The sequence below is a fragment of the Notothenia rossii genome, assembly GCF_949606895.1.
Source record: "Notothenia rossii genome assembly, chromosome: 1".
NCBI lineage: Eukaryota > Metazoa > Chordata > Actinopteri > Perciformes > Nototheniidae > Notothenia > Notothenia rossii.
Window position 1 is genome coordinate 28,600,001 of NC_136912.1, and position 11,945 is coordinate 28,611,945.

Below are 11,945 nucleotides of genomic sequence, written 5' to 3' on the forward strand. Positions count from 1 at the left end.
CGACATGATCAAGTTATTGGACTCAGTAAATGCTGGATGTCTGGACACATCTGCAAATGACAGGTCCAGAGAACAATCAGGAATGTAAAAAGATTGTTCCCGTCCATATTGCAAAGGAGACATTAATATTCAGAGTTTGTTGCCAAATACACATGGGCCAGGTTGACTGTTATGTTTGAATGTCTGTAGCAGTTGTAATGTGAAGTAAATATTTATAGTTTTTATAGTCTAGATTTAGATTATTTTTATTTTGTGCACATAGGATCACTCTGTGAAAAAATAAAGCCTATGGCAGCATTTCTGATTGTTTTCTGTGTCATTAACAAAGGAAGAAAGAAAGAAAGATAGGAATTGTTGGGATTGCGGTCAACAGTGGCCACTGAGTAGAAATCCTTACAGTATTCCAGCCATGATCACTGTAGTAACACCTGTTCTCCACTGAAAGGCGATAGAGATCTTCTGTCCCTTCATTCCTTAACCTGGTAGCTTTACTGTCCCTTACCCCTTAAAAAATACAATACCCATACCACATGTAAAGTAAAATCCTATGTGATTGCAGTACTAGTTGTGTCTTTAATCTTAAGTACAGTATTCTGAATTAAATAAATAAGTAAATAAATAATTAAATAAAACCACAATAAATAAATAATTAAACACACTAAATAAGTAAATCAATTATTAAATATGATGAATAGATAATACACACAATCAAACAGATAAAATGTCTTATGACAAGTTGTATGTGTGTTGGCTTCTTAGACAATATATTTATTTATTAATTTTTTATATAGGAATTAATAGCATTTTCCCTGAAAGCCTCTAGAAGGGTTTGAATGAAACCATGATATTAGAAAGGTTATACAGAATACAACGAGATACAGTAAAACACATTCAAGAAATTACATTTAAAAGCTAGACATGACCACAGGTTTGTTTCATATCTTAGTGCCATCCCTTCAATTTGCTGGATAATTCCCCTTTATGAGAAATAATTAGGATAAGATACCGAAAAACTCTTAGGCTGCTTTACCTTTAAAATATGCTGAAGAAAACTGCAGCCTCTGGATCGCCATTTTATCTCAATTTCTATTTTTTATATATTACATTACATGTTACTTGTTAGACGCTTTTATTCAAAGCGACTTACATACTCAAGTCGCAATCCCCACCGGAGCAATTTGGGGTGAAGTGTCTCAGGGACACGACGACATGCTGACTGCAGTGGAGATTACACCTGTGCTCCCCTGATCCGAACACCAACGCTCTATCCACTGCGCCACACGCAATTCCCTTTATATATAATAAATATTCTTTGCAGGAACACATTTACAGATTTCCAATGCCTGAGGAGGACAGTGGAGCAATTAAAGATACACACACACACACACACACACACACACACAAACACACACACACACACACACACACACACACACACACACACACACACACACACACGCGCGCACACACGCACACAAACACACACACACACACACACACACACACACACACACACACACATACACACACACACACACACACACACACACACACACACACCACTCTGCTGCTGACATTGCCTCCTCTTTTTCCTTGGGAGGATATGAAGTGTGCAGAGCATATTATCCTGCTTTAAGTACATATCCGGATGTCGTATATTCAAAAGGCTCCATTAAACCCACAATGCCTCGGGTCACATCCCCATATAATGTCACACTCTGCTTACTCTCTCAACCTCCCACATCACTGCTGTGATCGTCGTCTGTGCATCGCCTGCTATACATCTGTCCACCCGTACCATCATTTTCTCCCAGTGTGATTTTTTGCATTAAAATGTCACATTCAAAGCCACACACATACACACACTTATTTAAGATTGCTCACTGCTCATAAATATAATGGATATTTAAAATATGTTACACTGATTTGAACACTTGACCAGCAGTTTGTCATCGTATGCAAGAGCTGGCAGATGCATTCCCTCTCATTAATGAGAGTCATAAAAACCACCCGGCCTGTCGGAAACACCAAGATCACTGAGGAGGGTGATCAGCACTTTGGAAGGACACACACACACACACACACACACACACACACACACACACACACACACACACACACACACACACACACACACACACACACACACACACACACACACACACACACACACACACACACACACACACACACACACACACACACACACACACACACACACACACACACACACACACACACACACACACACACACACACCACACACAGACACACACACACACACACACACACACACACACACACACACACACACACACACTGAGGAAAAAGTAAAAACGTGTTAAAAAAAGAACAGAACTGAAGACTGGAAGTGCAGAATGAAGGACAACCTGATTAAATAATGTATTGTGTATCTCAGAGGTATCTAAACAATTAAAACTTAATGCAACTATGTTTTATTGGACTGACTTGATCCGGTGCTGCTGTTGAAGGTGAATACATATTAAGTGATGAATGAATTAGGGGAATACAAGTCTGCAAGAATCTCTCTATTTACACTGTACGTAACTAAGAAGGATTAGATATGAACAGGGGAAGTGAGTTTGGCTGTTGGCCATTGTTGCTAATCAATATGAGGGTTTAGGCAAAGACTGAGGAAATTGGAAGAAGGAAAGATAACTGTGTTGCTTGCGTATGTCTTAGGGAAGATGTATTCCTCTCCATCTTTACATAATGAGAATTCCCGTTTGTCAGCCAAGAAAACAAAAAAATAAGAAATATCAGCCTCTTGCTTCTCACCAATTTCTGTGACATGTCTGTCACAGAATATCCTTCAGAAAACAAAAACAAAATATGAAAAAAGGGAATGAAAAACTTTTTCATTGTTTATTTATTGAATTTCCTAGGATGACATGCACTGTGTGATGACATATTGATAACAACGTTATCATCCCATGTATAACTTGAGATGTATTGGGCCATTGTGGGCAATGATGCACATTAATGAGAAGCGGATTATGAAGAATTTTGCATCAGTAATGGAATGTGCAATCTTTTTTTAGCCATTTCTGTCTTTAGTTAAGCCAGAAACAGACTTTCCCATCTTTCCAGTATATTTTGATATTGCAATATGGGATAAAAAATACTTAAGTCCTGTTTTTATGGTAAAAATAATAATAATAGGAAACCATCTTGCTATTGGATCACACCAGGAGCTCCAAATGTGCCAGGAGCAGACAGTTGGGATTCTAATGTGACCACTTTTGAATAAAATTCAAACATTTGCAAAAGGCTTGTTTTATCAAACAATGCCACGTAATTAGTTTTACTGAAAAAAACAATGTAGACGATAGTAGTTATAAACGATTGCCCTCTTACATTCGTTTGGATGATGAGTGAAGCCTATTCAGGTAGCCATACTGTGCTTGACGAGAAAAGTGCCGCTCATGAGGTTGCGACCTCATGAGCTGGAACAGGGTTGAAATCAGAAAAAATACACAAAAAATGAAATAAAACTAAACTAGACTAAAGAAAAAGAACATCAGGCGAAAAAAGGAAGCTGCAGTCTCACAGAAAACTGTCATCTTCTCTTCCCCTCACTCCAAATGTGACTTTCTCATAAGCCTCAATTAACTACCAACTGCCCAGGTAAGTAAAGGGAGAGCTAAACTATACAAGCATCCAGATCACACAGAATAATGAAAACACCATAAATACAGGATCTTATAGTTACTTCTGATATTACTATTCATGGGCAATCATTACATACCTTAAAGCACATCAATTATAATAAATGCCATTTACAGCAGAAATATCTTACTTATCTTCTTAAACCTTAACAGTGCCCAGCCCCTGCACATCATTAGGCACACCTGTTTGCACTTACCTTAGTAAAGCTGTCAAACAACAACATCCCAGGCTTGACATCAGTAAAATAACCCATTAAATACTAACTAAACTCCACAAGGTTGTGCCACTTACATAACTTAACTTGACACACAATCACTGTTACCTTTGTTGAACATGGGCTAGTGTAAAGGAAGATGCCCAACCTTTTTAAATTAGGAAAATATTAAAAGCATTTGCTTTTATGGAAATAGTGACCGTGGGATTTCTAGCAGTTGCTTGATTCTACTTCTTAAGAAATCCCTGTGTCGTTGCATTATGAAAGGAAAGTGGAGCACCTGAGAGAGACAATAAACACATGCAAAACCCTCATTATCCATCCAAGTGCTGACAGGCGTTTAAATCACTCAGCCACCGCGCTGCCATTATTACCTAATTGGTTTTCTCTTTATCTATTGACCACCTGTTTGTTATTCTGGAAGTTGTTCAAGCCTTGGGAAGTCACTCTTCATTTGTGGCTCAACACTCTTACTTCATCAAGGATAAGTACCAAGAGAATTAGTTCAAAAGGGATTTTGGAACTCTCTTGGTTAATGCCATTGTATGTTGTTCACTGATATCATTAAACTAATTGGTTTTCTTCTTCCCTGGCTGCTTCTCTTCTTTCAAAACACACAACTACACAGACAAACTAATCCCACATGCCGTAAGAAATATGTTTCTCTGCCTGCGCTTTGTGATACAATATTTTTCAAATCAGTTGAGTTACTGAGAGAAGAAACAACAAACCCTGAATCACAAGTGAAACTCACACTTGTTTGAATATTTATAACAAACTGCACATTATAATAATTACCCCCTTTAGGATAAAAAACAACAAAATTAGCATCTAAATAAATAAGCCAAAGGCAACGAGATGGATTAATTATATCATGAAATATTTCTCAAAGGAGCAGTTTATATTCAGATGTCAGCAACTCTTTGATTCACCCCCCTCCTTCTCTCAGGAGATCTTAAAGTGTGAAACAACTGCAGGTATGTGTGTGTTTGTTTGTGTGTGTGTTTTTATGTGTGTGGTGTGTGTGTGTGTGTGTGTGTGTGTGTGTGTGTGTGTGTGTGTGCGCGCGCGCGCGTGTGTGTGTGTGTGTGTGTGTGTGTGTGTGTGTGTGTGTGTGTGTGTGTCTGTGTGTGTGTGTGTGTGTGTGTGTGTGTGTGTCTGTGTGTGAGAGCATGCAGCCGGACAGCCATATACACAATCACACAAACTCAAAGGTGTGCATGGATCATAATCACATGGATTTCCAAAGACTTGGAAAAGAAAAAAAGTAATTCTCTATTATTTATGCATATTTATTATTTAGAGGGGAATCAATAGCCTGAAGTATTAAACCTGGTGACTCACAGAAACAGCAGTCAGACCAACAGCCTTCGAAGTAATGAGTGTACAGGTTGCTATAGAAAACATCATGTAGTGTTTCATTCAATATGCTGCATATCTGTTTCACAAAACATTTCTTGGTTGATACCCATTGATATTTGCAGTTCATGGCTAAGCTGCTGCTTGCAAAATAATTCAGTAAGATTTATATTCGGTACGTTGACTTTCAGCTTCTTTTTTTCTTATGTCGTGTTCAGGTTTTAAAAAAAAGAAAGAAAGCCTCTTTCCATTTATTGTATTACCTCTCCTTCCACATTTTATTTCCGACCAAACAAGGATCTTTTCCTGAACACTAACAGTAACAATCGCTAATATAGTTCAAGATTTTGGAGACGTTTTTGGAATCACATTTGTTCTTTGCATTATTTGCTTGAAATTAAGTACTTAAATGAACAAAACAAATAGATGCATGAAACAACAATTGGATGCCCCACATTAATCATGTACTCAGTTATTATTGGTATTTTCCCCAAAATGTGCCATCATTTATCCCTTTAGTTTTTGCGGCACATTTATGACTTTCCCTAACTGAGAGCCTTCAAGCCATTTGTTTGATGTGTCATCTGGAGTGATTTGTGTAGGTGTTCTGTGATTCACATCATTAAAAGACCTTCTGTTTTTTAATTAATCACATCCAGCTCATCAGAAATAAAACACAAAGGAAGGATAGACAGCCGAAGAATAAGCCATGCGGTTTGCATTTCATTTAAATATTGGCTCTGACTTCCGCTCAGGGTCACTTGACCAAGCTTTTACTGTGCGGATAAAAATTACAAACTATTTTAGAACATTTTTTAAGAAATCTATTTGGCTATGACATTGTGGTTGGCTGAAGTCAAGGTCCTAACACAATTATCCGAAGAATAACAAGAAGCAGGCAGATTGAACTCAAGTAAAAAGTTATTTTCTCGGTGATGCTGCCTAGAAAAGATGACGTGCATTCAGTTGAATAATGAAGCTTAACAATAAGGAGGGTTGAGAAGATGACGCAAATCGTCAAACTTCTTGTTTTTATGTAAAAGAAAGGCATGTCTCATGCCAACATGTTGCCTCTAACACCGTCACACCTGAATGTAAAATAAATGACAAGACAATAGTAAAGATAGGTTCAGTGTATTTTGTGTTCAAAGTGTTCAAATCATCCAGATCATTTGTTGTCACATTTCTTTGTTCACCGGATAGAAAAATGCGGGCTTGTGTGCCTTACTTGATGGGTACATTTAAAGATAATATTATTAAGGCAAACCTTGGTTTGGATTTAAATATCTACCATTAACTATTCAATGGGAAGCAACAATGCTTAATACTGAAATTGAAGGTACAGTACTGAGGTGAATATAGAGACTTCGGTGATCTTTACGGCCCGTCCACACAGCGGCGTACGTTGACGCTTCACCATTCACTTTGAATGGGGTGACGTCACTTTTCGCCAAACTGCCTTGTGGGAAGCGATGCGGAGCGTTGCTGGCGTGGCACGCTGCAAAAGTTGAGCTATGTTCAACTTTTGACGCCTCGGCAGAAGCGTCAGCCAATCGAATCATATGCCAGTACAAGCTCTAGCCAATCAAACCGCTGCTTGTGTGTCCGGGGCGGGAGATGCATGCCGGGCCCGACGCGCTCCAATCCCAGCGCACATCCAGCGCACACCTTCCGGAGATGACTACAAAGCCTGTGGACAAGTCTGCTGTGTGAACAGACGCCTCTCGCTACTTGCTCTTCGATTTGATACAAATCTGTAAACAATGGTTAACTTGTGTGGTCTGTATTTAGTTAGTGTTGTTGTTATTAGATGTGCCTAGAGTAGGTTAGAATTACGTTGACTATTTTCCTCTAGTTTAGCTGTGTTTTCCTACAGTCTCCTTTAGTTAGTTTGTACCACTTTAATAGTTAGGGTTGTTTTGTTGCTATTTTTGTTTATTAGTACCTACATGTATTCCTTTGTGTTTGATTAGGCTCCCTTTTTAGAGTCCTCCCTTTGTTTGGTTGGCTCATTTAAATCTGCACCCTTTTGGCATTTTTGTGTGTTTCAGGCTGTGTGCCTTCCATTTTGTTATCCTGTTATTTAATAAACTGCTTGTAATTATTCAACCCAGTCTCACGGCATTTCGTGTTATAGTCACGAAATTTAATCTATTGATTCGTGTTCAGCAACACGATTTTCCCCCTTCTTTTCGTGTCACACAGAACGATTTTAAAAGCAATGTATTTCTATTGGTAGTATGTTTCGTGCCTGCTACACGTATTTTTGTCCGGTCAGGTCTTGGAAGACAGGAAGCTGTGGGGTTCATAAAAACATGTTCTTACTCAATATCAAGCCACGATTATTGTTTTTATTTTAAATCGTATAATATCTGACTTTTTTTGCCGTCTTTGAGAAAAATAAATATTTTTTTCCTTCTAATTTGTTATTGTCAGAAACATCTATTTGAATTGCCAAGAAATGCAATGCTTGTTCCAGATTTTTATTGAGCTCCAATCGACACATAATTAGGCTTACAGCTAACCATCCCCTGTAAACGACAACCACGATTTAAATTTAACATTTGCTTTTTCATCTTGTCACCCCACATTTTCCATGATCCATTAACCCAAGCACTGCTCATTGCAGCTGTTTATGGATCATTGAGAGAAAGAAGTATGGAAATAATGAGAGGGAAAAATAAAATGGGAGGAAAATGGGTGATTATGATATCAAAAACTTAAAACCGGTATTTTACAATAGCTGAACACAAGAAGACATGTCTTTAATAATAAGTATAACAAAGTAGTAGATAAAAGATCCCTCTGTTCTCATTTACCCATAAAACAGGAGATGGATGACGGAGAGCAACTCATTGTCAAAGCCCATAGAGAACATTTCCCTCTCCTACACAACAACATATAAAGAAATACCCAGAGGGAGCGATGAGGTGTGAGTGTGTTGGTTGATGTGTGTGTACGTTTGCAGTGGTTGAGGGAGAAAGATATGTTTTGTTTATGACGAATACATAGTCTCAGACCAGTGAGAAAATACAAAGGGAGATTAATGCGTCCTTTGAGGTTTTGTTATCCATAACAAACCTCTTATATTCTGTTATGAACACACAAAATGTATACGCAGCAGAGGTTTCATTTACACAGGATGTTGAATTGAATCTGTCCTTTAATCAAGTCCTGCTGCCTAATGAGCATGTTTCACCTCTGAGAGATGTTGAGAGGAGGCGGTGATATAGCAGAGGAAGGAAGGTGAGTGTGAGCAGAGTGTGATATGTAAGCTCATTGATGGAAACAGAGAGATGATGATGAGGAGGAGGAGGATACAGATGTGCCAACAGAAATGGCTCCAGGCTCCCTCCAAAACTCATGCGTCAGCAGTTCCCCTCGGACGCTTAGAGGGGGAAGGAGTTCATGGAGACACAAATTATTGAGAAGTGGAGGAGTGAGGAATGAAAGTAAAAGCAACACATGTAGGAGAGGAAAACAGAGAGGGAACAAAGGGACGAAGAGGAGGGATATGGCCAGGGCCGCCCCTCCTCCCTACAGGCAGACCACGCAGACCTCACCTCGCGGATGGGGCCTCATCTTGCTAGGGTCCTTCATTTTGAGGAGGGAGCCTCATCTGAAGCTCAAATGCGGCGCACCTACTGTGCAAGCACGCCACAGTTTCGCCGCTGCGAGGCTCCACTAGCACCACCCACCACACACCCCCCGTCCTTCCGTCCGTCCGTCGACACTCGCGACACAGAGGGCCTCATCATATAACTTTGCGTGGGCCACAAGTTGGCCCGGGACGGCCCTAGATATGGCGTTGGTGATGTGGCAGCTGCGGGTTGCCATCTATCTTCATATTGTCTATCTCCTAAATTAATTCATGTTGATTCGGATAATTGTCTGTCTCAATTCCCCAACAACTTCTGTTCTCTTTGTATCTTTCTTGTCACATATTAGCTGACCTTGGAGCTTCACTACATTATTAATTATTAAGTTGAGTGGGGTAAGATGAGTCAATGAAAAATGTGATAGAACACTAACCTTTACTTCAGGATGTCTCTTATCAATCAAAACAAAAATAATTTCATAATCACTATGGGCCATGAAAATATGACTTTAAAAGAAATGGTGTTGTGGGTTAACTTGCCCCAGTTAAGGGCCCCCAGTGGCTGCTCTCTCCATCTCCTCCGTCTTTCTCTTTGACTATCTTGGCATAATAGCTTTGCTACAATGTTTAAAAACATTTTTTTAAATCAGTTGTGGCAATTTGTGTTTGGTAGATGATTTCTATGTTGTACCAATGCTTTTGGCAATACATCTTATACCGTTGGAAAGCCTGTTTTCTTACCTTTCCAATGGTACCACATTTGTGAGGAACAAACATGGGTGGGATGAGCAGCAGAGCTGAGTATTGCGGCTTTCACACCAGCGCTTTTCCCTTTCTAGCTCCGAGCTAGAGCTTTTCTGGTTCAGCTCCGGTTTCCCTTTTCTGCTCCCGCTTTGTTCACACCACTCAGAGCCGGGATGGTGCTGCCGCTGCTGCGTCATGACGTCACCGTTTACATCGCTGATTTGCTCACAACAACAACAACGGGGGACTGCGTCGGGTCGATGATCGTGTTGCTTTTAAAGCAAAGCCAGATTAAATTAAATAAAGACTTCTCCAACCTTATACTTTTCAACCTGTGCAGCCCATGTATGGATTCCATCCGATAGCTGCTATAATAAAAAACAAAACGTCTGCCTGCTCTCCACAATGATCAATAACAACGAACGGATGGTCAAAGTAAGGTACAAATAAACAGAATCACACCAAGGGTTAGGGTTAGGGTAATGTTGTGAATTGAGTGGCCTGTGTTCATCGTCCATAACATACGCCTGCCCATACCATAACCCCACCACCACCATGGGCCACTCGATTCACAACATTACCCTAACCCTAACCCCAATCCTAACCCTCACACCAGATACTGACTGGTTTTTGGACCCCCCCCAGACCCCCCCCCAATAAAGCAAAAATACACGTTTCAGAGTGGCCTTTTATTGTGGCCAGCCGCATCAAAAAATCTTGAAGCTTGGCGTGTCTGAAGCTTGGCGATTTTTTGCGAGCAACGTGACCAACAACCAATCACATGAATCTCCCGCCCCCGACATACAAAGCAATAGCAATGTTAAAACAAAGTAAACTGGATATAAACTCTCCAAACAGGTGAAAAACCTACCAGTTTCACCCACTGTCTCTGCCACCTCCCCCCATGCCTGGTTCCTCCGGTTTGTATCCCGGTAAATAGTTCTGGTCGTAAAGAACCGGGTGATTTGCTACCGTAATATCTCGTTTGGAATATGAGGAAATGAACTGCGGTCTGGCTCTCCCAGCTTGCACGCGGTTTGATTGGCTAGCGCTTGCACTGGCGGGATTTGCATAAACGGGATTTGATTGGCTGATGACAAGCATCGAGCCTCAAAAGTTGAACATTGTTCAACTTTTGATGCCGATAGATGCTCGTGAGGCTTGCAAAGCCATGCCATTCTCCCCACAATGCAGTTCGGTGAGGATTAAATATCTTCTACGTCACCCCATTCAAGTGAATGGGCGAAGCGTTGAAAGCATTTTTCGATGCCTGTAGTGTAGACGGGCCGTACGGCACACCTGTGCAATAATCATGCTGTCTAATCAGCATCTTGATATGCCACACCTGTGAGGTGGGATGGATTATCTCGGCAAAGGAGAAGTGCTCACTATCACAGATTTTTTCAGATTTGTGAACAATATTTGAGAGAAATGGTTATTTTGTGTATGTAGAAAATGTTTTTGATCTTTGAATTCATCTCATGAAAAATGGGAGCAAAAACAAAAGTGTTGCGTTTATATTTTTGTTCAGTGTAGAAATCACCAAACACAAATTGCCTTACTTTTTGTGTTGAGTTTATATGATTCCCATGGTTTTATACCTTGTTAAATAACCAACATGTATGATACATAGCTTTAGACCTGGAAACATTTGCTTTGACATGACAGTCATCAGAACTGACATGTTGAACATTTACTTTGACAAGCAAAACATGGTTTATTGTGGAAAAAACATATTTATAACTCTATGATGAGCTTCTCTCGTTCACAGCCAAATAGAAATGATTGGTGCTCAATACCCATACGTTCCAAACATGGCTTTCCATTTCAAATTATGGAATTTTCTCTATTTCCACATATAAAGGAATATGTTTCGATGATAAGTTCAAAACCATGACACAAGCACACATACAGGATATTTTACTAAGCTTGTCCCCAAACCTGGACTCTTCATGTCACGGCCAAACCGTCCAGATCCACACACACACACACACACACACACACACACACACACACACACACACACACACACACACACACACACACACACACACACACACACACACACACACACACACACACACACACACACACACACACACACGCACGCACACACACACACACACACACACACACACACACACACACACACACACACACTGTGGAGTCTCTGTGGACACATTTCTCCCAAAATGTGCTCCTGTTTATACAGGCCACAGCATGAGAGAGGAGATAAGGGAAGTTATTTAACAGCAGAGCCCGGAGGAACCAATGACTGCCAGTATGTTACATTTAGTTTAATTTATACGTAATAAGATAAGGTCTTTGAAGCTCTGAGCT